Source organism: Crocodylus siamensis, chromosome 7 (genome assembly GCF_052110815.1).
Source record: "Crocodylus siamensis isolate JL-2025a chromosome 7, ASM5211081v1, whole genome shotgun sequence".
In the NCBI taxonomy this organism is placed as follows: Eukaryota; Metazoa; Chordata; order Crocodylia; family Crocodylidae; genus Crocodylus; species Crocodylus siamensis.
In genome coordinates, this window is record NC_143401.1 from 60,882,948 (window position 1) to 60,910,830 (window position 27,883).

The window sequence follows — 27,883 nt, forward strand, 5'->3', positions numbered from 1 at the left end:
TTTGCAGATGAGTGTATGAACTTTTGGATGCTTATCTTGCTGGGATCCTATGACCCCAGCTGACTTCCTGCCCTTTGGGCAGGGGGCTGGACTCGATGATCTCCCGAGGTCCCTTCCAGCCCTAATGTCTATGAAATCTATGAAACTTCATGTCATCAACCTACTGGACACAAAAAATCATGGTCCAAATATAGACATTGGATTTATGACACATTACAACCTGCCTAACATTTGATACCACTATCCAACCTTTCTACTATTCACCGGCTATATTTTTATCACCAGGTCTACATTTTCCCCCCAACCCCTCCTTCCCCATCTGTCACCCCTTGACTGCCTCAATTAGCATTTTCACTGACTAGCATTCTCACATGCATACTGGCCTCTGGCCTCTATTCTATTCCATCCAAGAAGAACACAAACCAATTGCAGATACTTCCTAACCTTAACAAAGGGTGTTTGTACATGAAAACTTGCAAAAAAGAATTTTTCCAACTATTTTACTTGGTCTAATAAATGATACTGGATTTATTCAAAGAACCTTGTCTGCCTGAGTTCCAGCAGAGTACAAGGGACTGATTTTGTTCCTCATTGTGAGAGAAAGTAGTGTCTTACTGAAAAAGTCTTCTCATTAATAGGTGGAGTATGATGCTTCTAAATATGAATAAGGAAGAGGGTAATTACTAACATTCTGATTTAAGAATCATCATTGTTCAGGTCACTGCATGTTTATCTTAGACTAATTCTTACAGCATTGTAGTCATTCAGGCCATGGTTAAAGTTAAACACTTCAGTAGGTAGTATCCTCAATACAAGACAGTTTAAACCTATGCTCCAGGGTCTTCCTGATTTAGGGCACTGATTAATAGTCTGATACTGATTTAGTATCTGAGACAGCTGTATTCATGTATGTAAATGTCTTATTTTATTTCTGTATAACTGCCACGCGGCACACTCACATTTATGTAACCTTGTAGTTTTGGCTTCTAATCAAAATGAAAGCTTTATATTTTCCCACGCTTGTATTAAGCTGCACATGCATATTTTATAAGTTTCATTTCTTATCTATAAGTGTCATTTCTGCAGAAATGAAACTTACGTAGAAAATCTACCTAGTAACTATATGTAAAAGAACACTATCCTATCCCTGTATGCTTAGCTTATATCATAGTTAGTGTCACAGCGGCAGCCCAACCAACATCTATAAAGAGTCATAGAGGCAAGAAGTAGCAGAGATGATGACTGGATGATCCTTCAGGCTTGATCACCCTGTAGCCGGTCCTCAGCTCCCCGCCTGGGCGTATCCCAGGGAAAACCAATGCCTCGAAAATCCGACAATCAACAACGATTCACCGTGTTACAGTTTTGTTATTCACTATCCTGTTCATGAGTTGTTGACCAGCCCTAGGACTAACTAGTGAGTAGCTGCACCTATCCCGCAAGGGGTGGAAAGCAAGGACTCGCTAGTGAACCCTGTGGGCCAACAGACCCCCTTTGTATCCAGCATACTGTAACTGAAGAAACATCAGAGACTCCACCTCTTGACTGCCTCTCTTTGTAGCTTAGACAACATATCTACGCTTTCTATACTTATATTTACTGCAACTTCGTTCCAGCCAGTCTACCCTCTTATTCGTAAGAGGGTGAGGCCAGGTGAGTGAATAAAACAAATTTTTACTTTACCTTATATTTACTCCGTAATAACTTCTACCACTAACACCCTATCTCAATGAGCTGTTGACCAGTTCTGGGACTTAAAGAGTTGGCAGCCGCACCTAGCCCATCGGGTTAGAACGCAAGGGCTTACTCTCGAACCCTGTGAACCAACAGACATCCTACAAACTTATTATAGAAAACTAACAACTTACTCTAAGTCGTCTACTTGTGCCAACTCGGTGAACCTCGAAGGTGGTCATAAAGCTATCTCCAATCCCGCCCCACAAGCCACGCGCTCGCCAGCTCTGTAAAGCCCGCAGCTCCCCAAGCGGTGCCGGAATCGCTAGCCTGGCATTCCGCCACAATGTGTTGCAAATAACTTCACTCAAAAACCAAAGCAATGGCCTGAATAATTGCTGGCAAATATAGAAATTAGCTGCAAACTTTAATACAGTCAAGATAAGATGCTTAACTTATCCTTTTTCTTAGCTACAAACTTTCATAGATTCATATATGTTAGGGTTGGAAGGGACCTCAGTAGGTCATCAAGTCCAACCCCCTGCCCTGGGCCAGAAAGTGTGCTGGGGTCAGATGACCCCAGCAAGGTGCTTGCCCAGGCTCCTCTTAAAGATCCCCAAGGTAGGGGACAGCACCACCTCCCTTAGAAGCCCATTCCAGATTCTGGCAACCCGTACTCTGAAGTAGTTTTTTCTAATGTCCAACCTAAATCTGCTCTCTGTTCACTTTGTGGCCATTGTTCCTAGTTACCCGAGCAGATGCCCTAGTAAATAGAGCATCTCCTATTCCCTGCTGTCCTCCTCTGATAAATTTATAGGCAGCCACAAGATCACCTCTCAGCCATCTCTTGCAAAGTTTGAAGAGATCTAGGTACCTCAGTCTCTCCTCCTAGGGCCTTGTTTACGGGCCTTTGGCCATATGAGTGGCCCTCCTCTGAACCCTCTCAAGATTCTCTGCATCACTCTTGTCGTGTGGCATCCAAAACTAGCCAGGGCACAGTTGGACTACTGCGTGCGGTGCTGCATGGAGGGGAACAATCACTTCCCTGGACCTGTTCGTCATACATCTGTTAATGTATGATAAAGTGCGGTTAGCCTTGTTGATCACTTCATCACATTGATGACTCATGTTCATCTTGGAGTCAACTGTGACTCCAAGACCCTTTCCACTGCTGTGCTGTTGAAAAGATCATCCCCCAGCCTGTAGGTGGGCTGATGGTTCTTTTTCCCCAGGTGTAGCACTTTGCACTTGTCTTTGTTGAACTGCATCCTATTTCATTCTGCCCATTTTTCCAACCTGTCCAGGTCTGCCTGGATCCATTCCCTACCCTCTGGTGTGTTAACTTTGCCCCATAATTTGGTATAATCTGTGAATTTGGACAGGGTGCTTTCTATACCCTTGTCCAAGTCACTGATGAAGACATTGAATAGCACCTGTCCAAGGAGACCAAGTCTTGTGGGACTCCACTGCCCACATCTTTACAGGTCAATATTGACTCATCTACCACCACTCTCTGAGTGTGACCTCTAAGTCAATTTGCCACCCACCTGAAATGTGTAGTCATCTACATTACAGCCTGTGATTTTATTTATAAGAACAAAATGTGATACCGTATTGAAGGCCTTCTTAAAGTCTAGGTAGATGACATCTACCTTGACTCCTGTTAGACCTTGACTCCATATGACACCCAATGACTAGTGAGACAATGGTCCAATTACCCGTGGATCCAGTTACTCATTAGCCAGAGCAGGGAGCAAACACCAGTACACATTGCTTACAACAGCTTTATCAGAATGAAGACAGCCTCAGACATTGGTCCTCATGTCATAAGAGATGAGGTCCTAGCCTGGACAATAGTTCTTTTCACATTTTATACACATTGGTTTATACTCATTAAAATTTACCCTGCCTTGTTCCACATCTAGATCCACCCATTTCTGCTCCCACTTCAAGCTCCACCTCTGTTTACTGTTTACTTCATTAACATGGAATTGCCTATGCATGTCCTTCATTTACATGAGTCTGCTAAGAGCTCGTGCGTAAGACCATGAACTCGGGTACTCTTGGTCACTTGCTGGTTTTTTCTTGTTCTTTGCTGATTTCAGCACCATCTCCAAGGTTTGGCTCCTGTCTTATCTCCTGATGATAGCTGATGGGTTGCATTTTGTTCTTACATAGCAAATCATGCATTTTACACACTATCCTTTTGTTAGGAAACTGCTTGCTTAAGCATTTTCAGAGTTAGTTGCATTTAATATATCAGCTAGCCTTGTAACTAGCAGCCTTTGCTGAGACATAGGAAAAAGCCTTTATTCAGCTGCATACTCAGCACCCCCATATTCCATATTGTTACCCTAACATCCAAAATCCATATCATTACCCTGACACTCCATCACAGAATTAGTATAGGCAGCAAAAGAGAAACCCAGTCAATTCTCTAGAGGTCATCACTCCCCCTGCACAATATATGACTTGGGCCTGGCAAGGTAGATGGTGCTTTTGTGTTACTCAGACAGAGGACTGACCTTTTGCCTATCATTGGTAACAAGTGAGAGAGTGCTTAGGCTACTTGCTTTTCAACCTGGGACTAAGCCAGGAACTGGGATGAAGGTACTATAGGGTTTTTTGTGTTTTATCACTGGCATGAATATGCAGCTGAACATTAACTGGATGCTTAGTGCTATGGTAGCACTACTAGTGACTTTGCATTTTGTAAAAGTCTGGATAAGTGTCATGGATTAAGACTTTTTTAATTTATCTTGGAGACTAGGTATGCTGTTTGCACAGGAAGGACCTGATTTTTCTTAGGATTTTATCATTTTACTTTTAGGAAGCAGTACATCTTCACAACAGATCAAAAACTGTTAAAGAAATGTGAAACTGATACTCTAGAATGCTGTGTGTGTCACAAAATAGAAGCAAAATAGTACATAAAAAAACAAGGTATGTTACTAGACATCAGTTCCAGCAGTAGCAGAGAATTTCATAGTTTCATAGTTAGTAGAGTTGGAACGGACCTAAACAGATCATCAAGTCTGACCCCTTGACACAGGCAGGAAAGAATGCTGGGGTCAAATGACCCTGGCTAGGTGGCTGTCTAGCCTCCTTTTGATGACCCCCAGGGTAGGAGCGAGCACCACTTCTCTTGGAAGTTGGGTCCAGACCCTAGCCGCCCTGACTGTGAAGTAGTGCCTCCTGATATCAGTAAACAGAGGTGGAGCTTGAAGTGGGAGGAGAAAAGGGTGGATCTGGAGGTGGAACAAGGCAGGGTAAATTTTCATAGATTTCATAGACATCAGGGCTGGAAGGGACCTCGGGAGATCATCGAGTCCAGCCCCCTGCCCAAAGGGCAGGAAGTCAGCTGGGGTCATAGGATAAGCAAGATAAGCAAGATGAGCATCCAATTTACTCTTGAAGGTGTTCAATGTAGGTGCTTGAACCACCTCCGCTGGCAGACTGTTCCAGACCTTGGGGGCTTGGACAGTAAAGAAATTCTTCCTTATGTTCAGCCTGAAACAGTCTTGCAGGAGTTTGTGACCATTCGACCTAGTCATCCCTTGGGGTACTCTGGTGAACAAACTTTCCCCCAGATCCTGGTGGTCACCCCTGATAAACTTATAGGTGCCACCAGATCACCCCTGAGCCTACGCTTTTCCAGGCTAAAGAGCCTGTCTCTCAGCTTATCATTGTAAGATCTGTTTTCCTGACGTCTGATCATGCGCGTGGCTCTCCTCTGGACTCTCTCAAGCTTCTCCACATCCTTTTTTAATTGTGGAGCCCAAAACTGGATGCAGTACTCCAGCTGTGGCCCCACCAAGGCCGAGTACAAGGGGAGAATGACGTCCCGGGATTTGCTCGAGAAACTTCTATGGATGCAAGCCAGCATTTTGGTCGCTTTATTAGCCGCAGCATCGCATTGCAGGCTCATGTTCATCTTGTGGTCAATGATGACCCCCAAGTCTCTTTCTTCTGTAGTGCTATCCAATGTAGCACTGCCAAGCCTATAAGGATGCTGCAGGTTTTTCCTCCCAAGGTGGAGAACCTTGCATTTTTCGTCTTCCCATTTGCTGAGCTTGTCCAGGTCAGCCTGGATCACCCGCCTGTCTTCTGGCGTGGATGCTTTGCCCCAAAGTTTGGTGTCATCGGTGAACTTGGCCAGTCCACTCCTGACTCCAATGTCCACATCATTAATGAAGATGTTGAACAGTATGGGTCCAAGGACAGAGCCTTGAGGGACCCCGCTGGTATAAACCAAGGTGTATAAAATGTGAAAAGAACTATTGTCCAGGCTAGGACCTCATCTCTTATGGCATGAGGACCAATGTCTGAGGCTGTCTCCATTCTGAATAAAGCTGTTGTGAGCAACATGTGCTGGTGTTTGCTCCCTGCTCTGCTCTGGCTAATGAGTGACTGGATCCATGGGTACTTGGACCATCGTCTTCATAGTCATTGGGTGCCACATGGAGTCAGGGTCTAACAACTCCTTTGCCTGTGCATTTTGTAACCTGGTCATAAAAAGAAACAAGGTTAGCCTACCTGCAATGAATCCATGCCGATTTCCTTTCAGTATTATTTCCCCTGCTGGGATCCCACAGATGTGATCCTTAATAATTTTTTCCAGAGTTTTTCCAAGGATAGAAGTGAGTCTAACTGGCTTATTTTTTTCCAGTTCCTCCCTCCTCCCGTTCTTGAAAATAGGGACCACACTGGCCCTTTTCCAGTCCTCTGGGAGCTGACTGGAGCACTGTGAGTGCTCAAACAGCTGTGCCAGTGGCTCTGCTATGACACTGGCTGATTCCTTCAGCACCCTTGGAGTAAGTTCATTCGGGCCCACTGATTTGAACACGTCCAGCCCCTCCAAGTGCGCCTTCACTAAGTCTGTGCTAACACTTTGTGAGCTGGTGTCTCTCCTGATGTCCCTCCTTTCTTTTCTATGTGTAAGGTGTTCACATCAACATTTTTGGGAGATGTTAAAAAAACATGCTGGTTGCCACAGTATAATACTATGTTGGAACTTACATGCCTAGTACATCATTTGCCAGAGTTTCTGAGAATACAAATATTATATTTACAGTATGATTTATTTTTAACAGCATTGATATTAATGTTCATGTGGTTAATTTCATATTAAAGTGAAAAGTGTGAGTTCACTCTTAACTATTGCAATATTTCCATTTTATTTGAAAACACATACCAACATTAAGGCCAAATAATTTAAACATAAGAAGAGTAAGCAGACCTTGTGAACTTTCACTCTTGTCTTATCTCATCACTCGACATAAGAGAAATTTAAGCCATTAAATCATGGAAGACTGCATCAAATGTACACCTCTTTCTTACATGCCTTAAATCACAATAAACATGTCTTATAGTAATAAATATCTTTGTTGGCATTCAACTCCAGATCCAGTGTGTCAGTAGAAATGGTAATATTCTGACCTAGAGGTCCAACGGCATTAGACTGACTTCACTGTTAGGCTTACACATTAATATGTGATATACTACAGTTTGTCTCAGAATCCGTGAACCTTAAAGCACTATGCCAATTATTTTCACTGCCAGGCTGTCAGGTGGCATGGTGACTCTACTTGTGCAATTTTCCCTGAAGTATATGAAACCAAACGATGCACAAACCAGGAAGAACATGTCTCATTTAGAACATTGTTCAAGTGGTTCTGTCTGAAAATCAATTTCTGGTGAGGAGTAATATAAATATTATGTACCATATTTACTCAGTTTTAAGACAAGGCTCCCTTCCACTCTGTTAACACCACTGTCCAGAAGATAGTGCTTAGGGATTGTTAAAACACAATTAAGCCTTAAATGGAATGTGAAATATGAACACTGACAACTCAGTGTCCTAAAATCACCGTCTAACTTTATTGGTACAACAAGTATTATCTTAGCAGTTTCTATATTCAGAGAGAGAAAAAAACTTAGTACAATAATCTCATCGAATCCCATATGTTACTTTGCTAACCCAAAAAGATGGCCACTCAGTTACTGACGCAGAGGGTGCATCATTGGCTGGGACAGTACAGACAGGTGTTCAAGGCTGATGATGATGATAACACACTTAACTTACTTTCTGCTCCCTTCTATAACTTAACTTCTTTGATGACTTCTTGCTTTTGGATTGGTCTCTGCAGTCACCATATTGTTTATATTTTATTCTGTCAGCATATTTCTTTGTTCAACAGACCCATCCCAAGCACACCTCTGAATTTGGCCTTTTTCCAGTGTTTTACTTTGAGCATTGTTCATTGGTCTCCTTTTTACTTTTCCTTAACATATCCAATCATTTCATCCCTCTGAGTCAGCTAGTTAGTGCCAAGTCCAGTTAATTTGAGCTAGTAACAAAAACTATTACTATGTTGTGTTAGAAAAATTTCTCACAGTAATAGAAAAGGAAAGAAACACCATGCAAGCAAACTCAAGGCCATAAGCTGCTTGAAAGAGGCAAAACCAGCTGATATTGCACACCAGCAAAATGAAAAGTTCAGATAACAGCGAGGCTATATATAACTTTAGGCTGAATATAAAAGAAAACTTTAAACAATACTATAATTCACCACTCTATAAACAGGTGTAACTTTAAAGCATAAAATATAACACGCTACCCTAACACCCCACCCCCCATTTAACATGGAGGTAAATGCCCCTCATCTTCAAATAGTGTATGAGGGTGGTGGGAGACAGGTGGATGCTGTGGCTCAGGCTCCAGCCCCCACCTGGGGTTAAGGCCATAGCTACAGTTGCTGCCTGCCCCCTGCTACCTCTGCACTGCACTATCTCTGCTTCCCCATTCTGCTTTTGCTCCCCTGCCTCCCCGCCTCTCTCTCCCCACCTTACCCTTGTTCTGCACTGACAGGCTCCATCCACACTGCAGCCTGGAGCACTAAGTATAGCTCCAGCCAAGCCTCATAGCAATGATGTGCAGCCTATATGGCTGCTATGAAGGGCTCAGACCATGTTCATTTCCCCATGCTAGAACAGAGGTTGGGGGAGGGGAGAGCAGAAACTAGAAGGGAGGGGGGAGCTTAACCTAGGAGAAGAAGAGGGGATGGGATCAAAGGCTGGAGGGCAGGGAAGAGTAGAGAGGAAAGGGGGAAGGGGGATCCTGAGGTGACATAAGTCTGATGGGGAGCAGACACAAGCAGAGGGAAAGCTGCTTGACTTTTCCACACTACCTGCCCTCCATTTCTTACCCCCCTGCAGTAATGGGGGGATGAATTAAAGACAGCCCCACCAATAATCAGATTCTATGCATGGAAAATTAATTTTCCATGTACAGAATCTAATTACTGGGTGGGTTGTCTTAAATTCAGGGTCAACTTAGATTTGAGTAAATACAGTATTTACATATATGAAAGAGTTTTATGATGGATAGATTGAGTAATTGAGTTCATTTTGGTATGTGTTACATCAGGCTTCACATTCCCTGATCTCACAACTATATCCATTGTACTCATTTTCTAAATGTACTCATTTTCCACCTCCCTTTTCCTTGCTTAGCTACTTACTGAGTACACTGGTATAGTACAGATTGGTGTACAGATCAGAGAGATCACACTTTAAGGTGTGCAGATCAGAGATGGATGGATTCATCATACAGAAGATCAGTGAATACATTGCAGAATGCATCTATCCAAATCACTGTTCTTTTGTTTAGCCAATTCCTTTTGTTTCACACATCTGTGGCAAACTCCGTCATGACGGTGTTATGTAGTCCCTTTTTCTAAATCTTGTTCAGGAAAACAAATCACAAGACATAAGAAACACAGTTAATATACATTTGGTTTTGACTGTACATGGGAGAAAATGGTTTTAGGATTTTTTTTCATGACTGAAAACACAAGTGGTGTTATGTCAGCAAATAGCCTGGGAGAACTGGAAGCAGGTGCTAATGAATGCTGAGATAGAAAGTAAGGTATAAGAAGTAACATTTCAGTGTTGAAGTGATAAAGAAGAAAATATTTTTAAAATGCCTCTCTCCTGGGAAATAAGAATTATTAGTAGTTCATTTTATTTTTTTAAAGTTGGTGGATTCTTACCAACACATGTTTGTAGGGAGAAGGCAGGGTGTGTGGCATCTTATAAACTAACTAGTTCAGACATGCATGAGATTTCATATTCTACAGACTACCTTTTCAGATGAGTTCACATAAAACAACAAATATTCACATTTTTATTTCTCTGTATGAATTTTCTTGAATTAAGAAATGTTATCAAAGTCAGAGCATCTATGAATCTTTCTCTAGCTGACCTTTAAATCATTAAGTGCCACCACACCGAACTCAACTGAAAACAGCCTCCTAACTAGTTTATTTGGTGATCCCTGTGAATTGAGATTGTTTTAGCCTAGTTGCTGATCACTTCTGAATTGTACTGTTGGTAGTTTCAGCAAAAGACTGAAAAATAAGTGCCTGACTTTATTGTCCCGGCTGAGTCACAGGGCAAAGGTTGCCCCTGCTCCCTAGACAGTTTTGGGGCTGGGCTACAACTTTGGATTGTGCAGCTGACAACCCTACTCCCCAGGCTTTAAATGTTGCCTCTGCCACTACGGTAGGCAGCAGGACAGCACTTAAAGCCCAGGAGCTGGAACCTGGGTGGTGAAGCCATTACCATCCACTTGCAAGACTGGAGCCCCCAGTGTGACAAGCATGCACGAGGCTTTGTCCTACTGCTCCAGTACCTCCAGAAGTTGCCCTGGGAGGGTAGGGAATTGGGGAAAAGGGTGAAATACTTCCTCCCTCTTTCCTAAACCAAAGACTGTCTATTTTGGGAAATAGGTTGGGAGCTTTCCCCACTGTTTCCTGCATTCCCAGGGGAACATGGGTAGTGGTTTTATGTGTATTGCCAAGGAGATGTTCCTCCATTATGTGGCATTTCAGAGCCATGTGCCTGTAGCCCTGTGTGCGGCTGCCAGTGTCATCTTTGTTAGCCCCATGGGGCACTCCAGAATCCTGCATTCACAGCTCACATGTAGGGGGAAGGCGCCACCTTTTAAGTGTTGAGCACATCAAAGCTGCCACTTTATCCCTACACTTGGGGCTGTTGGTACAGAGCTTTGCATATGCCCCTGAGGTGGGGGTGGGGGAAATTTCTCCTCCAGGACTTGAGAGTCCAGTGCCTGCAGCCCCATGTGGGTTCTGGGTTTGATTTGCCATTCCTGCAGGAGGTAGGGGAATTAGGAGAGGGCTTCTCTCTCACATGAGAAGTATACAGACCCCTGCACTGACAAATCCACAAGCAGGACTGTGGGTTCAGGTTTTGCAATGCCCCATGGGCAAAATTCCCACCCCGCCAGAAGTTGAGATGCCCCAGCTGTTGCTATGGTAATGGGTTTTTTCTGTAGCATAGTCCCAGCTGTACTGCGGGCAAAGCCCAACCAATAAAACCAGAGCTCCAGCTCTAGGTGCTGTGGTGGGACTTCCCATGGTCAGAGCCCCATCTCTGGTCACAGTGGTAGGACTTTTCTGTGGCACAGTCCCAATGGCACTGGAGGAAAAGTCCTGCCACTGACTGCAACCCCCACCCACCAACATGATGGCCTGACCTAGCTCCCACTAGGAATGAAATCCTCAGTCCTGCCACTGAAGCAACATCCAACCTACAAGCACCAAATCCCAACCTGCCAGCACCTAATTCACCAGCACCCGATTCACCAGCACCCAACCCCAACTTCCCAGCACCTAACCCAATCAGACTCACCCAACGTACACAGGAACTAGGTCCATCAGCTGGTGCCACTGTGGTTAGACTACTGCATACTCTTAGAGGTGAAATTAACAGCCTGAAAAGTCTGTCTGATAGCCTGACAGTTGATGGGAGAGAAGGGGATTTTGGGAAACAAGGAGATAGTCTTCTGGGATCACCTGCCAATCAGCTATGACCTGTTTCCTTGGGTGCCGTCAACTGTTTCCTGGTAGACTGGGGAGGCTGCAAAGCAAGTTAGGATGTGTTCTCTGGGGTCCCCTGGTTTCACGCCATTCTCAGCATAGCCTGTCTGTAGAGCATGCAGCTGGACCCCTAAATATTTACATAATGTTCTACTGGTAAGGTTGATGACTGCTAAAATGCTAAACTTCCACCCAGAGATGATCTGAGCAGGGTGTGGGGCCCAAGGTAAATCAGCCTGTGTGGGGCCCTGCCCCCAGATGCAAGGACACTGGTGGCAGATTCAGGGAGGGGGGGTACCAAGTGGCTGGACGGTAAGCTGGTGGCAGCACAGCGTCACTATGCCACTTGGCCCAGCTCCGCAGGGGCCCCCAAAGTGCAGGACCCAGGGTGGTCACCCCAGTTTGCCCCCCCAACCCCTCAGGGATGGCTCTGCTTCCACCTGTTCATTTTAATGTTTCCATACACCTTTTGTCTCTGTCAAAACTGAGAACATTGAACTGTTGGTATGAGGAATCTTCCACTACAGTAGTCCATCATGTATGTAATCTGGGATTGAACCAAAGACTTCAGGATTAAGAGACTTAGGCTCTGTCTAAATAATGTGGGCTTGATTAAGGTGTGTGTCCATATCAACTCAAATCATTATCAGAAGAGACAGTTTGTACCATGATTGTTAAACTATAGATGAAACTTGAGATACATTCCCTTGAAATTAGGGTTTACAACACTGATAGACTATCAGAATTAACTGGTGTAGAGAAAAGATTATTCATTTAAAGATTTGCTTTATTTTTTATTAGGTTTAGTGATTGCTCTGTATGTTTTAACTTCTTTAGAAATGAATTCAATGATCAGTTAAATCAAGGATATTTATGCCAGGGTAAGCATGCCAATGCTTTGTGCTTCCTACTGACTACTTCATAGATTTCTAGGGTCAGAAGGGACCTATTAGATCATTGAGACTGACCCCTTGCTCTGGGCAAGAAAGAGTGCTGAGATCATGTAACCCCAGCCAGGTGCTTGTCTAATCTTCTTTTGAACACCTCCAAGGTAGGGGAAAGCACAATGTCCCTTGGAAGCCCATTTCGTATTTTGGCAACCCTCACCATAAAGAGTTTATTTCTGATGTTCAAACTAAATCTGCTCTCTTTCAGTTTATGGCCATTGTTTCTAGTAACCCTGAGGGGTGCCCTGGTAAACAGAGTATGTCCATAAATGGATATCCCCTATTCCCTGAAGACCCTGACCCCCCCCCCCCCCGATGAGTTTGTGGACAGCCACAAGATCACCTCTCAGCCTTCTCTTGTGAAGGCTGAAGAGATTCAGGTCCCTCAGTCTGCCTTCATAGGATCTTACCTGCAGGCTCTCAACCATATGAGTATCCCTGCTCTGAACCCTTTCCAGGTTATCCACATCCCTCTTGAAGTGCGGCATCCAAAGCTGGATGCAGTACTCCAGTTGTGGCCTCACCAATGCCACATAAAGGGGAAGTATCAGCCCCCTAGACCTGCTTGTGATGCACCTACTAATGCAATACAGAGTGCAGTTAGCCTTACTATTACCTCCTCACATTGACAACTCATGTTAATTTTTTGTGTTGACTATGACTCCAAGATCCCTTTCCACTGATGTGGCTACTTAGAATGGTACTTCCCAGTCTATAACTGTATTGGTGATTCTTACTTCTTAGTTCAAAGTGAAAGTGTTGGTGTTATCTTAGGAAGATAAAATGAGTATAAATTACATGAGAAATGGGTTTCTTGTTGCAACAATGCTATACTTAAAGTCTTTGGAGAGTCGAGAGAGTTATTTTGTTTCAAATGGTGGGGAGGAGCTCAAGAAAAGGCATTCTCCATCATGTTAAACAAATTCTCTCCTCTCATGGTCTACTGGAATCTAAATTTATTAACATTCCTGCCATAATGCAAAGATTATCATTTTCACTAGGTGTCAAAGGAAAAATGTGATGGAGAATTAAAAAGAGGCTAGGCAGAGCTTTCCTTAAAAAAATCTATGATGTATTTATTTCTTTATTATTAGGGCAAATATAATTTATGTTAAATTATTATATTTTGGAATTTGCCTTACCTGCTTCTGTTAATTTTTATTTAAAACTGAGCTGTAGAGGATCTTCATCTGAGAATAAACTGTGAATACAAATAAGATAAGATTACCCTTTCAGCTTTCTGTATACTTAGATGAAACATAAGTAAGAAAAGTAATGAAAATACTGAGTTGAGATTATATTATATACAGTTTTTTCAGAATGAACATGGTAATAAAGGCATTAAAAATCTAATGAAGTTTCCTATACCAGTGGCTTTCAAGCTTTTTTTTTTTTTTTGTGGACTGCTTGAAAATTGCTGAGGGTCTTGGTGGACCACTTAAACTTTTTTTTATTCTACAAATCAAAGCACACAACTCATATTTTAATGTCAGTAGTCTTACCTTACAAGTACAGATATTCTAGAATGTTCCATGACCTTTCTGTGGACCACCTGAATGGAGCTTAGGGATCACTGGTGGTCCATGGACCACAGTTTGAGAACCTATACTATATGCAGTGAAGTATGTTGCAGCTCTTACACATATGAGAAACAAAGTATGTATATATGTACCAATAATAGGAAAAAAAACCAAAAGTATCTGGTTATGGACATAGAGGCTTTAAACAGACTTTGCATTTTTCTAAGGAAATAACCTCTTGTTCCTGGATGTTTACACCCATTGTACAGATTTAAGTACTAGTGAAGTATTCCGGATAAAATATGATAACACTCAGGATGAGATTACATATTACAATTAGCTTGTGTTAAGAGCACTCAAAACTTGAATGATTGCACCTTCAACTGCTTAACTAGTGCTAAGTGCACGCCATGCATTTTAGAGTTAAGCCACTTGATGCAAGAATTACACTTGAGCTGTTCTAGGCAGCTTGATTTTGTATAATTTCTAAATGTTTCATGGAGATTAAATGACCAATTTCCAGTCCTCCAGCATCCCAGGACGCATTGTTTCCAGGTGGGACTTGCTGTTTTCCCAGACTCTGATACCCATAGAATGATGGGACAGCAGAGTAGGGCTGGTGAGTGAGGAAACGGGGTAAGCAGGAGAGAGGAGCTACAGGGGGACTCACTGTGGCATGCAGGTGAAGTGTAGAAGGAGAGGAAGTGTAGGGGTGTGAAGGAGCTGCCAGATTGAACGTGGCCTGATGGACTGTATGCACACACATGCACATGTGCACACCCATGCAGAATATATACATACATATATATATATAGTGTATGAATGTAAAGATCCCAATACAGAACATTTTCACTTTTCAAAATCCTGTGTTAATATGGCAGTGAATAAAATAATTTCAACCAGATCAGATTGAATTCTATTATCATATTCATAATGCAATTCAATTCTTAATCTGTGCTGTCATTCCGATAATGCATCAATATCTTACCTAAGCAACATTATGTAAATTTCAGCCATATATTAAGCTATTTATCATTTGAATACTAGTAGTTAATTACATAAATCATGGGTGTCCAACCTCCAGCCCATGGATCCATGGCATCCAGTCCGTGGGCCCGGTCATGCCCATTCTCTTCCCACTGAAGGGCCAGATTGGAGTTGGGCCAAACCCCCTTCCCCTGAACGGCTGGTTGAAGGCCAGGCTACCCCCACTTCCCTCCATGCAGCTAGTTGGTTTCCCAGTGCACCTGTCCATAGCAGTGGATTGGGACCACCAGCCCTATTTCACCTGCAGGCAGCTCAGGAACTGTCTGGCTGGACCACTGGGCAAAAAGGTTGAGCGTCACTGGCATACACCATCCAATTAGGGCAGAAATAAATACCATGTGAATTATATAGCAAGCATATAATGAATAGCAATTTATTATTATATAATTGAGCTGATTCACAAATACCATTGCTAGAAAATATTTAAATGAGTGAATTTTCACAGAGCAAGAAAAGATATCATTTACAAACATACTCAAAATTTATGTCTGAGAGAAAACTATTCTGTAGAGTCTGAGAATGACTGGGTTTCTTACTTTTATTGTTCTTTTCCTTCATTCTAAATTTCAGTGAATAGCTATAACTGTAGAATTTCAAGGGCTGTCTATTATTGGAAACACTCATTGGGTACATCTACACCTGAAATTAAGGCAATGAAATAAATTGCAGTGCAGTTTGAGCTGGAGTTAACTGCTCATGGGCACAGTGTCTACATATGCACCTAGGACAGCAGGCCCAGACTGTCAGCAAGCTTAGGAGTTCACCTCTGGCCTCTGGGTGGTGGTGTTGGGTGACAGAGGGGCAGGTTAGGGCACAAGCTATGTGCCTAGGCAGCAAGTGATCTGCCCCCCTACTGGCCAAGCTAACCAGGCACAGTTTATGCTTAGGTCAACATTTACATATACATTTCACTGCAGTTTATCTTACTCCACTGTAAGATAGTACTAGCTTACTTCATTGCAACATAGTACTGTCCCTGTACTATCATTTGGTACTATGGTACTTATGGCAAAGTTAATTAATTTACTGTGCCCTAAAAGTGGTGCTCACATAGACAGTGATGCTTGACTGCAGAGGTAATAAGTCAACTGTGCAGTAAAGAACACATGTAGATGCACCCATTGGCCATGTCCATGTAAGTGTGGACATTTGTTTCCACAGGAACAACTAGCAGTGGAACACTTTGTGCCACTTCTGCTTGTCCCCAGGGAATGCCCATGTGACACACCCTCTGGCACATGGCAAGTTACCCTGGGTGGGATAGGGGAGGCTGGGGCTAACACTGGGCTGGCCCCAGCAGCCTTACCTGGGGCTCTGGGAGTCTCCTGGGGCTGCAGCAGTGGTGATTCTGCTACTGAGAGCCTGGCTGGCAGCCAGAGCATGGCTTTGGGCATCCAGGCTCTGGTTTTTGGCAGTATGCATAGTCCCCACATGCACCACCCCACTTTTTTTGTGCAGGTCTTTTTCACTCTGGAATCTCCTGTGGTCAAAACTCTGAACACCTGAACATGTGGTATATGGCTCTGCATATGTGTCTGCAGCACCATGTACCACATGGCTGTGCTCATGGAGATGCAGCCACTAAGTAGAGTTTTTGAACTATGGTTTACACATCTACTCTTCCTGAAGTTAACAGCTATAAGCATCCATTTTTGTTCTATATTAAAAAAACCCCTAGAAATATATGAATGGCTTCATTAATCCCAGGTGAAGTAATACACTAATTACCAACAGTTTACTTATTCCTTTTAATATAGTTTGGATCCAAAACAAACTATTTTTAATTTTTAATTTTACAGTTTTTTTCTCCTCATATGAATACTGGCTTCTAATAAATCCCAAAATAAACTTAAAATAAAATGCCTAGGGCAGTGGTTCTCAAACTGTGGGTGGGTCACAACCCCCCAGGGGGTTGCAAGCAACTTAAAAGGGGGCCGCAAACTTCGCAGGGTGTATGCGCAGTGGTGTAGGGAAGCAGTGTGCAGCAATGGTGCAGAGTGGTGGACGGCACTGCCACATGCAAGCTCCCCATCCCCTGCCCCCGCTGCCATCCAGCACTCGGGGATATGGTATCACAAAATTTGAGAACCCCTGGCCTAGGGTATTAAATACATTTACAATAAAGAAACTATACATTTGTATTATAGATACCATTTTCCCCACCACTTAAACGTTGCTTACGTGCATGTGTAGGAATTATTCTGTGAGTCTTTTTTTCATTTATAAGCTTCTGTTTTTCTGGAACTAATTGTTTCTTACAAGAGAAAAACTTTAAATCACTAAATTGGATGGTCCATTATTATCTACCCACAATCATCCTGTTTTTGTCTTTGACAAACTGTGCTAAATCTAGTCTGAGCTCCAAAGCCAGTGGTATACTGAATATAAAGGTGTATCTACTAACAGACTTTGCATCTTAACTGCCGTGCAAGAATTGGTTATTGTGAAAATCCATCCCCAGGAGCTGATGCATTTCAGATAATATTGTGATAATAACTTTAATTAAATCATTTTGAGATTATTGATAAATAAACCTGTGGGCTTCCTGCACCTTCCCGTGTTTGGAAATCTGTTGTAAGGCAGTGTTAATAAATAGTTAGCTATAGTAAAGCTCTGAGCATTAAGGATGTGGCAATATAAGTAAATGATGGTCACTGGTGCTCAGATAAACTATTTACATTTTATTTTCAATTTAAAAACAAGTATTATTCAAACATTTTATTTTTCTTCTAAAGTCTCATTTATAGGTCACTTCCAAGCACAATTAGGGCAAGAGTGAACTAGAGGGAACTGGAGGAATCATCCCTCTCTTCTAACTCGGTATGTAATATTTTTCCCTTTTGCCATTTTCATAAAGCTTGCATTTAAGAAAGTGTGAATAGCACTTCTAAAAAAAAAAGGTAGGATTTGAATACTGTTTGTGTCTCTGAGGAGTTATGAAATGCAAATAACAGTGTTAAAGAATCCTCCCCTTATTCTCTTTCTCATTAAAAGAAGATTGAAGATAGTCTTAGATCAGTTAAAGGGTGACATTAGCAAATGAACTGACACACTAGATCTGTGGAAAGATTTCTTGTTACTGCAGTATTCTGTAGTAATATGCGTATTATGTGTTGTTTTTGGAAAAGGTAGAATGAAATGCAAGTCAAGCTTCTTCATTTGGAAACATTTGTTATTTGGAAAAAAGTTTACAAAGGTTCATACTATATGTATGAATTTTTTCTGTGTGTATTTTAAAACATGCTGAAACTTCTTGAGTTATTTTCATTTGAAATAACAATTTAATTCTAAAATTCAGGTGTAAAATACAAGAAATAAACTTTCCTATTTAGTGCCAGTAATCTTTTAAAATTTACATTAATGTTTTGATGCTACTTTGTTTGCACACATGAGAAAGAGAAAGATAGAGCTTTTGAGGGAATACAATGATTGGAAAAAATAACTTCATTTCTGTATTAAACCAGTACCAGTTATGTATTCTGCTGTCTATAAATTGGTGGACGTTAGGTCATGTGGAAAATCTTATAAATATTATTATATTGTGTAGAAAACATTTTCTTTTTGTCATGGATTTTGAAACGATATTAATGTAATATCAAACCTCACATGAGTTTTCTACTTGAAGGGATATAAACTCAGAAAAGGCAATATTGGATTGACATTATTAGTGTTCAAAAATTGAGAAAAAATATGATAAATAGTTGAGAGAGAGGCATGTTGTGAATTATGAAATAGTTAAAATATATTCTAGCCTCTTGCAGCAGCTGTTATACTTCAACTATTATGTCTGCATGATCCTGTAGAAAGTGAGCTAAATTACTCTAACCCTGGAAGAAGCAGGATTGGAGCAGTTTTGCTATGACACAATTATGCAGTTGCAATATAGCAGCTCATATCAGTATCCTTTGATGGTGATATAATTTATTCCTATCCTTAGAAAGATCCAAGTGTATGATATGAAGCTCTTCATAGACTAAGACCATTTCCAGACTTGGAAAATAGCCTGGAATGTTTAAAAATGCTAGGTAACATATTTTTTTAAAGTATAGTAAAACCAGATGGATAGGTTAATACATTTAAGGCATCATAACTATGTGTAGTTATCCTCAGAAGCAAAGCTATGACTATTTTATGCAACATATTTCTTTTTCCTAACTGGTTCATGTCCTGGAGCGGGGATGAGCCAGGCCCCGGTGTCACAGTTGGTCGGGGTGGCAGATCGGATATGATACAGGCGGGATTACTGGCGTGGAGTTCTGAGGCACAGAAGTGTATGGTTTCAAAATATAAACTGGATTTATTTAACTTATGCTTTTGAGGTGTAGGTGTTGATCTTCAGTTACAGTGGATGGAATGATAACAACGAACAACAGAGGGGTCTGTTGGCCCACAGGGTTGCGGAGTGAGCCCTTGCTATCTACCCCGTGCGGGGTAGGGGCGGGTGCTCACTCCTTGAGTCCCAGGGCTGGTCAACAGCTCATTAAATGGGAAACGAACAAACAAAACTGTAACGCGTCGGTCGTGACGCCAGTCCAGTGATGGACAATGGGTGGTCAGTAACAAAGCTGAAGTCGAGAGCCGGGATATGATGCAGCAGAGATACAGTTGAGGTGAGTAGGGAAGAGCCAGATCGGAGCCAATAAACGAAGCCGAAGTCAGTCAAAAACCAGGTAAGTAGAAACCAGAATCAAAGTTTATACGCAAAAATCGAAGTTGAATTCAAAGCCAAATAACATTTGATAACCGAGGAATCAATATGAGAGAAACGAAATCAATGAGGTTAATCGCTGTGTGAAGCTATGAGGAGAACCGGGGGTTTGAATCCCAAACTCTCTCTGCCTCACAGTCCCTGCTAAAAGCAGCCTCTGTTAGCAGATTGAGCAGCTCTCTCTCCCTCCACACTCACACCAACGATGCCCAAAACAACCCACACCTCCAACGCCCACACCAAGGTTGGGGGCTCACTAGCCTTTAAAGCAACCGCTTGGCCAATCAGGGTGCTTGGCAATCAGAATTTTCTGGTACAATTACGTCATGCTCTTGTTAACTGCGCATGCGTCTGATCAAGCTCTGTGTGGAAACCAGGCATGCGCAGGGCTGAAAAGTAGGTCACCAGAGATTGACAGTTCCTGGCGTCACCCAGGGGGCACATGCTGGGCACACCGTGGAATTTTCCATGAGCCTGGGTTCTCTGCGCATGATCACAACTTAACTCATGTGTTGCCAGCACCTTTCAAAATTTTTACTTGGACAGTTCAAAACAGTGAGGACCAGGTGACTGGACTGTAAGGAAAGGAAATATACAAAACAGGATAAATTAAATATTAAAAACCCTGGGTCACAGAAAGTAGAGGACATATTTTTTAGCAGCAGACAGAAATAAAATGACTTTGTAATTCACGTTTGTACAAATGGAACTTTTATGTACTATTCTGGTCACCATTATGGCCAAGGTAGAAAAAAAATATATGATTGACTCAACCTCTACTCTGTTCATCTCTTTGTAAGACCCTCAAACATGCCACTTCTCAGGAAAGTGACAATAATATCAATAACAATATTAACATGTTTTCACTTCAGTTATTCAGGATAAAAGGAAAAACAGATCTTTTGGAACTGAGGTGGGGTGACAAGTTTTATGTAAGGGCTGTTTACATACATTGAAATAATTATTATTAAGAATTTGTAAATGATTTAAAAAAAACTCCATGCTCTTAATTTATTATTTTTTGTAAATAAGTATCTTGTTTGCATGGAAGCATTGTTCTCTGACAGTCACAAGATTAAGATCAACAAGAGAGAAAAAGTTGACACAGAATGATACCACTGACGTGCATAACCTTTATATGAAAGGTTTTATATGTTCCTCTTATGTGAGGGAGAAAGGGACAAAAGATGTCTCTATGTTACTAAATCAAATAGTGCGATAGTGTCATTTATGGTAACATTAATGACTATGTATCTGTCTGCACAAGAGAAGTTGACTGGGGAAACTGGCAGACCCCAGGGTGAACTATATAAGAGCCACAGGAAGTCTGCCTCCTTGTGGTGAGAATGGGGTTGTTGCCCCTTCTGCTGGACCTATGGATCTGAAAGATGTCCCAGTTGCCTTTCATCATTCTGAGAACCAGGGACCCACTGTACCAGTAGGCCAGATCAAAGGCCACATGCACTCACCCCTAGGGATGAGGTGGAGGATGAAGCAACCACATGCAGGTTGACAGATGGCTTTGCAGAAACATGAGGTAGTCAAGTCAGAAGTGCTTCTGAGGATAATGAAAGACCTTCCAGGATCAGGCTAACTCATGGGAGGAGAGCTTCCCATGAGCACCATGGGACCTGCGGAGGAAGCTGCCATCCAACCAATTTGGAGCCCTCCAGAGTACTAGCCTGACGAAATTGTCAATCCCTATATCAAATTAACAACAGGACTGTGGTCATTCCAAGTATCCACATGTAGGAAGAAACCTGGCAAGAGTCATCTCCCAAGCAAGATTGGAAAATGTTACATAAATGCCCTACTTTGACCTGCAGTGCTTGGCCTTCTTGTCCCTAGCTTCTCCTTTCACAGTCAGATTCTTATTCTTAGAAACACAGGAAACAAACCCTCTCAGTGCTTGTCACTTGTACCTTTGGAGAGAGAAAACTTCCACGTGTGCAGTTTCTATTATCCAATAATAGTGATTTTCAGCCAGTGTGCTGTGGCACCCTGAGGTGCCTTAAGATACATTCAAGGGTGCTGTGGAATATCGTGGGATTCCATACAGTGTTAGGGATGCAAACCTGACTTAGAAGAGAGACCCAAGGATTTCAAATAGCAATCCATAGTTCCAAAAATATTCTGAAATATTATAATCTTTCTGCAATCTTTGCAACAAAAAAATTGCTCTATTATTTTCTTTAGACAAAAACCCCAAACAGAACAAACCCCCAGAATACTCAGAACTGGTATTTTCCAGGGGGTGCCTTAAGCCTAACAGGGGTGACTTCAGTCAAAAAAGGTTAAAAACCAGTATCCTATAGCAATGTCTCTTTTTATTGCTGGGTGGTAGAAAGAGGACACAGCAGTATTATCCCTTATTATGTTTAGTTATGTCTATTATGTCTGTCTAGTTTCCTAAGTTATGATTCCAAAATATACTTCTCTCTTTATCACCTAGCTGGTAGAAATGTTGCTATAAGCAGTCAGAACTGATAATATCAGTCAGCATCAGTCTTCCACAGGCTTTCCCCTGGCAAGCTACATCTTCTCTCCTTCCATAAGCTGACCATAGATAGTGATGCTTGAATAATGCTTTGCCCACATCTCTATGCTTAAATGGGGTTGGGCAAGGAGTGGCTGTCACTGACAGTGAAGAAATCATGGGGTTTAATTTGAGGCAGAAGCACTAGGGCTGTGTGATGCTTCAGTTGCTGATTCGATTCAGCAGAGATTCGGCCCAATTTGGCAGCTGAATCTCTGAGTCCGAATTGAATCAGGAAACCCTTTAATCTCTCTGAATCAAATCAGAACCATCTGAATCAATTTAGAGAGATTCAGAGAGATTTGATGATTCAGACATAGACACAGCTTTAAATGTTTTTTCTATGTATCTCAAGGTACTAGGCAGCTTGTGCATGCTGAGATGTTGGAGCAGATGGAGCATCCCATGGGGGCATTGGTGCAAGGTGTCCCCAGCGAGCTCAGTAGTGGACCCAGAAGTGGATCAGAAGCATTTCCGGTCTACTTCTGAGTCCACTGCAGAGCATGCAGGGGACTCCCTCCCCATCCTCCAGCTTGGTGACTGGTGCCTCCTGGGCCTGGGGGGGGTGCACCTGGGGTTCCCCTGTGGCTGACTGCTGAGCTGGAAGGGCACGGGGCAGGGGGTTCCCGATGCACTCAGCAGCAGACCCACAAGTGGACCAAAAGTACTTCCAGTCCACTTCTGTTTTTGCCACCAAGCATGCAGAGGACTCCCCTGCACTTGTGTGGGATGCTCCATCTGCCCCAGCATCACAGCATTCACAAGCCACACCTGATACCTTGAGGTATGTAGAAAAAACATTTAAAGCTATATCTATGGCCAAATTGCTGATTCTCCATATCAGCATCGAATCCTCAGATTAGGACTCAGCCAAATCAAATCAGGGACAGTGATCTGAATCAAGCAATTGAATCACTGTCCCTGATTTGGGCTGAATCTGAATCTGAATCAAATACAACCTGTTTCACACACCTCTAAGAAGCATCTGTAGTGAGCATCAGAATCCCTCTAGAATTTATATGTGCAGACACATAGTAGGATTAAGATGAGGCCTAGATGTCTAGGGGGACATACTGGATTGAAACAGCATGTGCCCAGAACCTGAAAGCAGTACACTTAGTAATTAATTCAGACTAAGATGCAGAAACAAAGCAAACTTATACATATTATGTGAAATTCAGAGACTCAGATAGTGGATAGGATTATACTGAGTAACTTGAAAAGCCAAAAGAAGCAGAAATGCCACTATTATATTTGAAAGACAGTATAGGAACTGGGACTACATTAACTATACTACAGTGGTACAGTATAGGATATTTTTTACAGAAGGAGACTTTTTTCCAAAACATTTATAGTCAACACTCCACAAACTCAAGGATGAATGCAGTTTGCTACCTAGAAACTGTGACTGGGCTCCATCCAAATGGAGTACAGGATATGCTAACTGACTGAGTGCACTTCTTCATTCCAAAGTGTATCCATTCCTCCAGACAGAGCCTTTTTTGTTATGTTCGTGATCTTTTTTTGCTTTGGTTTTTATACAAGACTTCTGTTTTGATCAGTATCATTTTATTTCATGAAGAAAGGAAATGTCACATCCTTAAAAAAAATCTTATTATCATCTCAGTAAAAAAGTCAACTTTCATGTTTCACTATGACTATTGAATATATGATTTGTGAAACACAGTGGTCCATAAAATAGTACTGTAGGAGAAAATTTGATGGGTTCTGGGAAGTGAACAGCAAAACTATGTGCTAGCTAACCTGCAATAGGTAATATAAGTCATGCGGTCAAAACATCCAATCACAGGTTTTTGGGTAGTTTGAAAAGGACTCATATCACTGCAGATAAGGTTGAGTGCTCTTGCAAGCATAGCAAAACATACCTGTTTTGTAGAATAGAAGTTAGTTATAGTTGTGGCAGATGTTGAATGAATTTTCCCAGCAGGAAGTTTTTCTCCAATTAAACTATATATTCTGGAATGCTAAGGTCATTTAAAACAGGTCAGCAAACTCAAAGTATGAAAAGAAAACATAAGATCTCGATGTTTGTATGTTTTACTACAGAGTTGTCACATCTCCACATGCCCCTAACTGCACAGTTGGTACTGCACAGTCATTTAGTACTTGCTTTAGTATGGTGGCACATTAATTGTTTTTGTCCCTACTGTGCGGTAGCAACAGCGTCATTGCTACAGTGACAGTCTCATGTAGGCACACCCAATGAGAATAAATGACTTCATGAATGAAAATGGCACATTATTGATAAGTGAGATAATAACCTATAAAAGTGGAGTCAGTGTTATTGTAGGAATACATTATATCAGGACTTTCAATTGAATCCCTTTTTGATGTAATTTACCAAAAACTCACCTTGCTTTTGATATTTTCCATGTTTCACCTAAGCCTGGAAGTGAATTCTTCTAAAAATTTTGAGCAAAATTTTTGATTGGTGAAAAACTGGAAATAAATTCTCCCACTTCAATAAATGCCACTTTTACCCTCTGAATCAGTTTGGAGAGATTTGGAAAGATTCGGTGGCTCAAATATAGACATAACTTTAAATGATTTTTCTATATACCTCCAGGTAGCAGGTGGCTCATGAATGCTTGTGGGGCAGATGTAGCATCCCACAGAAGTGCAGGTGGCTCCCCAGCGTGCTTGGCTGCAGACCCAGAAGTGGACCAGAAGGACTTCTGGTCCACCAGACTGCATGCAGGAGACTCCTCCCCACTGTCCACTGGCTTAGCATCTTGTGCCTCCTGGGTCTGGGGGTGTACCCAGGATACCCCTGTGGCTGATCACCAAGCTGGGGGGGAGGGGGGCGGGCTGCATCCTCAGCAGAAAACACGAAAGTGAACCAGAAATACTTCTGGTCTGCTTCCAGGTTCTCCACCAAGCAGGGCCACCCCCATGTTCCTGTGGGATGCTCCATCTGCCCCAACATCACAGCACTCATGAGCCATGCCTGGTACGTCAAGGTTTATAAAAAAAATATTAAAGCTGTGCCTACAGCCGAACCGCTGATTCTCTGAATCAGCATTAAATCTTCAGATTTGGGTTTGGCCAAATCAAATTGGACAGTGATCCAAGTCAATGAATCAAATCACTGCCCCTGATTTGGGCCAGATCCAAATCTGAATCAATTAGGGCCCATTTTGCACACCCTAAGTACATGGTGCTCCTATCTCTTTATAGGAGTGTAGGGTTGAAATTCTATGTTTTATAACTAACAATGACTATGTAAGGAATGAATTATCAAAACAAAACAAAACAAAAACAAAAGTGTCTTATGGACTGAGCATTCTAAAAGCAAACTAGTAATTCAGGGTTAATATTAAGTTCTTATCCTATTTTAATTTTTGTGTATTTTGGATGCTAATTATAGAGATATACGGGCAGCTTAAGTAATTTAATCAAGAAATTGTGATTTATGAATTTGACAGGCTTTAAGGCCCAGGGAATATAAGGATTTTCTTCCCTATTCATCTTTGTGACTTGACTTTGATTAGCTAGTGTCATGTTACCACTCAACAGAGAGCCGCTCTCGAGAGTACCCTAAGCAGGAACACTGCCCCAACTTGTCCATCATGTCTTGATGTTATCAGAATTTTAAAATAGGGGTTTAAGGGTGTAATAATATGCATCCCTGCTAAGGGTACTCATGTTTTGAATATGGCTGACCTTGGGGCTCTACCTCCTCTACACTCCATGCACACACCAACCATAGATGTTGATGCTTGATGATCTATTGCAGCAGCTTCGGCCTTTCTGACCCACTCAGCTGTCGTCACCCTATGTCTAGCTGTCTGTTGTTTTAGTGGGTTGCCACCAGCTTTGGCAAAATTTACATGGTGCCCTTCCAGCCAGTTGCTTTTCCCTTGCCCACTGGGTGTAACACCTAAAGCTGGTCCTGGCTAAAGGGACCACAACGATCCTGGCCCAACAGGCTCCTCAAAATCATAATTAAAGAAAATAAAAAGAAAGCCTCCACCATAAATGGACTAGCTATAAAGAGGCTCAGCTAACCTCTTTCACTTTTATATTCTATATCTCCACCCCTCTCAGGAGACAGCCCATGAGTGTGAATGAGCTGGAATACCTATGCCAGCCTGCTGGGCCTGGGGCTGTGCTGCAGCCCGAGTGCCCCACTGCCTCAGCATCTCGAGAAGCCCTCTGCCCCCACCTCCATTGGCCCATGGCAGCTGTCTGCCTCCTCTCTTCAGCACTGCCAGTGCCTTTTAAACTTTTTGTGGCTGTGTTAGTGGCTGAAGTCATTAGCTAGGCACTGCCTAGTTTGACTGACAGCAAACTCAAAAACTGGCATGGCAGTGCCATGCATTGCCTTTGTCCCAGCTCTTCCTGCCCTCCAGGTCAGTATTTGCCTTTTCCCAGGACTCTTTGCCCAACCCCGTCAGGGTTCCTGGTGTTCCTGTGTGCTGTGTATGGTCCCCACTGTCACAGCCAGGGACTAGCCTGCTCTTGACTTTGAGTCCTAATAATACTACTACTTGTATGGAAAATAGGACAGACAAATTATCATCTTTCTAATCCAAAGTTGAATGAATACCAGGGCAACTGTGCACAGAACAGCTATGGTTTACATTTTTTCTTTAAGAAATTAGTCCAGGTTGGGGGGGGTATGTATCACTCATACACACACATGCACGCACACACCTACCTACCAAGTTGAAAGTGTATGGATCAATTAATGATTTTTTTGACCCATGCATCAGTACCATGTTTAAAAAGCATAGATACTTAAAGATATTTCAGGATTTCTTCCAAAAAGGAACTACATATATGCAACACTAGAAATCAGTAGGGCAGAGGTGTGGAAGAGGGAGAAAAAATTACAATAGTAAATATTACATAGTCAATATTTTGCAAGTTTTAGTGCATTTAATTACAACCAACTAAAAGATTTAATTGATAAACATCTCAAGCTCACCTTTTTCAAAACAAGTAGGAAAGCAGTAGAAATGTGGCAAAGAGGCAAAAATATGTGTATATATAAAATACCCATTACAGTTAGAAAGAACATTTTTGGCCTATCCAGGTAGGCTCTTCTTCTCTTTGTTCTTTTAAAACAATAAATCATTTAAAAGTCTTCTGTTTCATTTTTTACTTCCTTTTTATCTTGCCCTCCTTTCCCCCCAACCCATCTCTCAAGCTTTGACTCGAGGGAGAAGGGAGTGATTGCTTGAGGCTGTTGGGTCCAACCCTAACTTTGGTAATGGTGAAAGTAGAAATCATCACCGTGTTGTATATTTTTAAGACAAACGGATCATTTCAGCATAATTCTGAATGGTATTGTGATTGTTGTTCATTGCTTGAGAGAGTCCAGAGGAGAGCCACGTGCATGATCAGAGATCAGGAAAACAGATCTTACGATGACAGGCTGAGAGCCACAGGACTCTTTAGCCTGGAAAAGCATAGGCTCAGGGGTGATCTGATGGCCACCTATAAGTTTATCAGGGGTGACCACCAGGATCTGGGGGAACAGCTGTTCACCAGAGCGCCCCAAGGGATGACGAGGTCGAACAGTC

General features: G+C 42.2%; 1 protein-coding gene across 1 annotated transcript in view; it reads left to right on the forward strand.

The window, feature by feature from the left end:
- Positions 1 to 27,883, forward strand: part of PCDH15 (protocadherin related 15) — a 1,613,120-nt gene that overhangs the window by 700,963 nt on the left and 884,274 nt on the right. Inside the window, exon 4 of the mRNA XM_090057186.1 lies at positions 17,826 to 17,910. The gene's annotated coding sequence lies outside the window, so the exon portion shown is untranslated. The remainder of the gene's footprint in view (positions 1 to 17,825; positions 17,911 to 27,883) is intronic.